Source organism: Archocentrus centrarchus, chromosome 6 (genome assembly GCF_007364275.1).
Source record: "Archocentrus centrarchus isolate MPI-CPG fArcCen1 chromosome 6, fArcCen1, whole genome shotgun sequence".
NCBI lineage: Eukaryota > Metazoa > Chordata > Actinopteri > Cichliformes > Cichlidae > Archocentrus > Archocentrus centrarchus.
This window is the reverse complement of record NC_044351.1, coordinates 19190265-19196554: the sequence shown is the minus strand read 5'-3', so window position 1 is coordinate 19196554 and position 6290 is coordinate 19190265. Positions and strand designations below refer to the sequence as shown.

The window sequence follows — 6290 nt, the reverse complement described above, 5'->3', positions numbered from 1 at the left end:
CAGTTGTTAGATTTGAAGGGCACACCAACTGCTTGGTAAACGTCCCTGAAAAGAAAAGAGACTCTTATCAGAACAGAAGAAATAGCAAAGGGCTTAAAGCTGTTTTTAGTTCGCCAATATCACCTGGCCAGTTTTTCAGGCAATGTCACGTTTTCTTGTTGATTCTTAAGAAAAGAATCGAAATTTAATTTGTGATGTCATATAAATGAGAACTTTTGACTGTTATGGAGTAAAATGTGCTATTCTGTGGGCAAGATACTATAATGTCTGTCTCTCTCTTCTTGCTGTTCTACAGAGCTCACCCACCCTTCGTGACACACAAGCAGCCCCGTGACTAATGATGGCAAAACAGGCTGGGTTTTCACCTGTGTAGAAAAAAAGAGAGGATTAGTCATACAGAAGACACACAGGTGTTAAAGAGTAAAGATTTAAGTGTAACACGTGCAGTCAACAGGGCGTACACCCACCACGTGAACCTCTGTGTAACAGCGAACCACATGTGCTCGTGTTCGACAGGGTTGCAAGTGAAATGTTGTACTTTGTTCCCTGTACCGAGGAGAGAAAAGAACACCAGATTATGTAAAGCATGTATGCATACAGTAATAACAACAGGTCCAATGAGTCAGCCAGGCACCAATGAAATGGGTAAACAAGTCCAAACTACATATTATCATAGCAAAGTGCAGCCTTCCTGCTGTCTAGCAGGATATACTAGTTACAGAGTTATTGGTCCTTATCAACACTTTACTGTCATAACATAACCACTAGAAATGCAAGTGCAAACACCAGATTGAGCAAAGACTGCTGGAAACAATGAATGGTACATAACCACTTGGCACACAAACAAATATAAGAACACATCCCTCATCCTTGAATATTCAAAATCTTCTTTTTTAAATAAGAACAGGGTGTCCTCATTTTTTTTTTTTTTTTGTAAGGTAACTTACACCATCTCTCACATGTAAGATGCAGAATACGCTGTCCTGGGCACATGCTTTTAGTTTGATTCATATATCCAAAAAAAGTGCAGTTGCTGATTAAGTTATTCCTGGGTGTTGGACTTTAGGTTGAGCCACATTTTTAAATTAAAGGCTCAGCAAGTCACAAAGTCAGTTTATTAACTTTCTTGCCAAAATTTAGATACCATACTGGAGGACCTGTCCTTTGTGTCCAAACTACATATTTGCTTTAGGAACCAGCTGAGTAGCTTAGCTTAGCATAAAGTATGAGGTCATCAGGAATGGTAGAGAAGTATGTGAGGGTGTTGCAGAACGTGTATGAGGACAGCGAGAAAGTGGTGAAGTGTGCAGTAAGAGTGACAGATGGGTTCAAAGTGGGGGTGGGATTACATCAGGGGTCAACTTGGAGCCTCTTCTCGTTTGTTCTGGTGATGGACAGGTTGACAGTTGAGGTCAGGCAGGAGAATTCGGATGGAATATGATGATCACAGATGACACTGTGATCTGTAGTGAGAGTGAGAGCAGGTGGAAGAGGGCCTGGAGAGGTGGAGGTATACTCTGGAGAGAAGAGGAATGAAAGGCAGTAGGAGCAAGATAGAAGGTATGGGAGTGAGTGAGAGGGAGACAGGTGTAATAGTGAAGCTGCAAGGAGTAGAGGTAGTGAAGGTGGATAAGTTTAAATACCTGGAGTCAACCATCCAAAGCAACAGACAGAGTAGAGAGGTGAAAAAGAGAGTGTAGGCAGGGTGGAGCGGGTGGAGATGAGTGTCAGGGGTGATTTGTGACAGAAGGGTGGCAGCAAGACGGAAAGGGAAGGTTTACAAGATGATAGTGAGGCCTGCTATGATATATGGATTGGAGACAGTGGCACTGACAAAAAAACCGGAGGCAGAGCTGGAGGTGGCCAGACTTGAAGATGTTAAGGTTTACATTGGGAGTGACCAGGATGGACGGGGTTTGAATGAGTACATCAGAGTGATAACTCAAGCTGAGCATTTTGGTGACCAAGTTAGAGAGGCAAGGCTGAGATGGGTTGGGTGTGTGCAGAGGAGGGAAAGTGGATATATTGGACAGGGGTGTTGACTATAGAGCTGCCAGGCAAGAGAAAAGAGGAAGACCACAGAGAGATTCATGGATGTAGTTGACGGAGGACATGCAGAGGGTTCGTTTGTGACAGAGGGGATGCTAGGAATAGCGCTGAGATGGAGGCAGATGATCCGCTGTGGCGACCACTAAAGGGAGCAACCGAAAAGAGGAGAAGAAGTTAAATCCTGGTAACTGGCTCTGTGCAAAGATAAGTCACCACAAATGACCCTGTGTTAAAACTGCAATGTGTCATTTTTTCTCCACATTTTATATTAAATACATGAATATGGTTTTAGGTGATGACAGCTAAATTTCCAGTGATTAGCAAGCTAAGTAACTCTTATCTGGCTTTATACCAAATCTAGCAAGAGGTTATGCAAGAGTATGCAAAGTGTCAGAGTAAGAGGGAATAACTCAATCATGTATTGTATCAGCAACTACAAATGAAATTGATATGTGCATTTTACACATGTCCTTAAGGCCCTGTGTAAACAGCTGTTATGTGGAGGTAAACTTAGCTAAAGAAAGGGCTATGTGCACATATATAATAAGCAAATTAATCCACAAAGGCTTTCCATGACAGTTTGCAGAGATAGTGTTATTCAGGTGCTCGTTTTCAACGACAACAAGACCACACAGTGCTCAACCCCCTTCCTAGCACCTAGCAGGAAGGGGGTTGAGGCTGAGAAAGAGGTCACTGCATGAGTTCACAGAAGGGTGGGAGGTGTTGTTTAAAAAGGAGTTCCATTTGGTTGTCATCCTCCCTCTGTCTTTTCCCTCCAGGCCATCAATGTTCAGCCACACAACAGAGGCAACCTTCTTTACCACTATGTTAATCCTGCCTTCCTCCCCCGCTTTGGTGCTGCCTCCCCAGCACTCCACTACAAAGAACAGAGAGCTGCCCAACATCACTGACAGAACATGATGACTTTTCTGTTGCATAATTTGAAAGCAGAAACAAGTACTCTGACGTGTGAGTGACGACTGTCTTGTGTGCAGAGTTGAGTTCATAATCACAAGCTAAAATGTACGTCACTCACTTGACCCTAGGCTTATGCTTAGCCATGAGTATGTACTGCCATCATTGTTCCTTTAGCATGGTGGCTTTGTCTGCTCAACACAATACAGCTCAAAAGAGCAAAGTGAAGCGGACACAGTTTTGTTTTTGCACTCATTTGCTGGTCAGTGCTGGTCCCATTCAAAATGCATTGATTGGTGCAGCGGCTTTAGAGGGACATGCCTCGCAGGCACCGGTGAGGGACAACTCTCTGAAATACACTATTCAGCTGGGTGGTCAGTCTGCAGGGGCTGCATTAGCTCACTGTGCTGATGCTATAGAGATGACTGTCTCTTTTCGTGGGACATTCAACAGGGGCACTTAAATGGACGTAGTCCATATTAATGGGCTATGTCTGAGTCTGTGCAAGACCATACAGGCCATTACAGTACAGTCATTTTCACTGACACAGACAGAGATGTGCAAAAATAAATACATAAATAAAGGGAAAAAACTGAATAAATGAGCATTGAAGCCAAAACAAACAGATGCTTCCACACAGGTGCACTGCCATAGTACAGTTAAGCACAAAAGCATCCTTGTGGCATGGTTAAAAAGCTGAATGAGCTCTGCCGATTCTTATGATGGCAAAAAGAGGGAGAAAAATGCAAGACTTTGAAAGGGGTCCATGTTGGGATGGATGGCAGGAGCGACAGTGACAAAGAATGCTCAGTTTGGTAAGTGGCTAAAGTTACATTTAGATCTATGGAAACTGTCATCAACAGCACAGCTTTGATGACTGTGATGCTGCATTGGTGCATGTTAGGAAAAGGAAAAGAGCAGTTCTTCCTTAGGTGACTGAGGCTGTCTATGCACGAAGTGAAAAAAAAAAACTGTCTGCAAGAACAATACACCCATAATTACATAGGTATAGTACAGTAATGGACAGTGGACTGGTACTTATGTAGCGCTTTTCTACTCTAAATGAGCACTAAGCACTTTTTATTACAAGCCACATTCATACAGCCCTTTACTGTAAGGCTTTGAGTGCTTTCTAACTATCATGCACACACTCATATGCTGATGGATGCATCAGGGCCACTAACTTGCCCGGGACACTGGAGGAGTCAAATGTAGTAGAGAACCCGAGGATCAAAACCACTGATCTTACAATCAGCAGGTGAGTGCACATGTTGTGTACATCCAGAGAGGAGGACATGCCTAAATACTTGATGCCAGCAATGAGGGTTGCATGGTTTTGGGTCACATCTTCTCTGAGAGGGAAGGGTCATTGCAGTACAAAGTTACTTTTGGGTGATTTATATCCTAATGCTGCAGTCTCCTCCTACATGACAGTGTCCCCATCCGCAGGGTACGAGGGGCCACTGAGTGGAATGATGATCATGGTAAACGACGTACTGTGGTGTTCATAGCTGTAAAATCTTACCAGGTTGGACACCTTTGATTTGACTGAAGTGATAGACATCTCTCTATACCATGTGATAAATTAGGAACTATCCAGTAGGGTTTCAGACAATTAGAGAAACAGTGCCATGCTGCACTGAAGCTCTCCTTGTGGCTTGTGGTGGCCCAAAACCTTATTAATACAGGTCATGTTGGTTTTTCCTTTGTCACTCTCTTTATATCTGCAGCAAGCTGCAGGAAAGAATTACAGCTAAATAATCATTGAAACAGATCTTACTACCCCTTATGTCTTTGGACTTGTTTTATTGGGCCAACAGCCCCAAACCCAAAGATAAATAAACCATTAGGGTTAATATATGGTATATAGTTCAGTGTTCCTTCGAAAACAGACTCAAACAATAATTAATTTGTAAAAGCCAAAAAAGTTTGTGCTGACTCATTGTTTGTCTGTAACACATGCCTTTGACACTGAGTGTTAGAATTAAATTTAAGCTCATGATGATGAAAACACCCACTCGCCATTGCTAATTAAGTTATTCTTCCTGACTTGTGTAGAACAGTTTTCCATCTTGCCTTGAACTCATACAGGTTTGCATTTAATTGCAATAACAGTTGTGCGCTGGTATGGTGCACTACAGGCCTATAATCTGAACGGAATGCACAATACGCTTGTCCCATATTTCGTTTATGCAGAGAAAGGTCAGATCCCCCCCCCCCCCCCCCCCCCCCCCCCCCCCCCCCCCCCCCCCCCCCCCCCCCCCCCCCCCCCCCCCCCCCCCCCCCCCCCCCCCCCCCCCCCCCCCCCCCCCCCCCCCCCCCCCCCCCCCCCCCCCCCCCCCCCCCCCCCCCCCCCCCCCCCCCCCCCCCCCCCCCCCCCCCACACACACACACACACACACACACACACACATACACACACAAAAACAACGAAGCTGAATTTCAAAACATACGATTTCCAAAGAAGCACTGTTACATCACATGACTGTTTCCACCGCTTCGACCAGAGTGCGCTCTGAAGTCAGCGGGTTCACAAGTGGGCGAGGCTCTGGACGGACTGAAGTGCACAACCCCAGCTCGGAGCATGAACCAGCCTGACCGCGGGGATGCGGGGCACGATGATGAACGGAAAGAGGGAAACTACGGTGCGCCCCTTAAAACTTGCACACGTCGTTTTGTCGCACTCTCCATAACGACACCGTCTAAACGGGACGCGCGTTGTTTATCCTCGAATGACCCAATGCTGAAGCGAGAACATCCCGTCCTGAGATATTAATAGTTCCCCTTGCGTCACCAAACTGTGGAGGACCGCTTTGCTTGACACGCAACTGAACCACAAATTATGCCAGCAACACATTCTCCTCCATTCTCCTCCAAAGCAAACACGGTTATAAAACAGGTAGTCATCCTTCTCCAGCAGCTGTCTGCGGGTGTTACAGCCGATGTGATTACCACTTTTAAGTGTTACACACGTTGTTATTAAGGTGGTGAGAGAGGAGTCTGGGAGACAATAAACTCAGTGCACATTAGGGAGTTTGGTGACAAACTGGCTGGGTTTATGACATCCCAAGTGCGTATGTCGCCAAACAAATATCGCAAAAGATGCAGCTGCTGAACACAAGTGTGCAGCGCAATTTTCCAGCTCGTGCCAGTGTTGATGAGCTGAACGCCATAACCTACAATGCACAATAAGCCATATGTTAACTCAGTCCCTTCCCCCAATCCTGAAGCCAAGTGAGGCTGGAGCTACAGCGCCTGGCCCCGCATCGCTCCAGAGGAGGCAGGGAGGGTGGGGAGAGAGTGGGAGGAGAGTTTCTGTTGCTATG

The 6290-nt window shown here is 45.5% G+C and overlaps 1 long non-coding RNA gene across 1 annotated transcript; it reads right to left on the bottom strand.

The window, feature by feature from the left end:
* On the bottom strand, window positions 1-5543 carry LOC115781284 (uncharacterized). The gene is made up of 4 exons (XR_004020071.1): window positions 5418-5543; window positions 468-546; window positions 307-365; window positions 1-45 (listed from the first exon to the last, which is right to left on the bottom strand). It is a non-coding gene; the product is annotated as an uncharacterized LOC115781284 (long non-coding RNA).
* Between the last annotated feature and the right edge of the window lie 747 nt (window positions 5544-6290).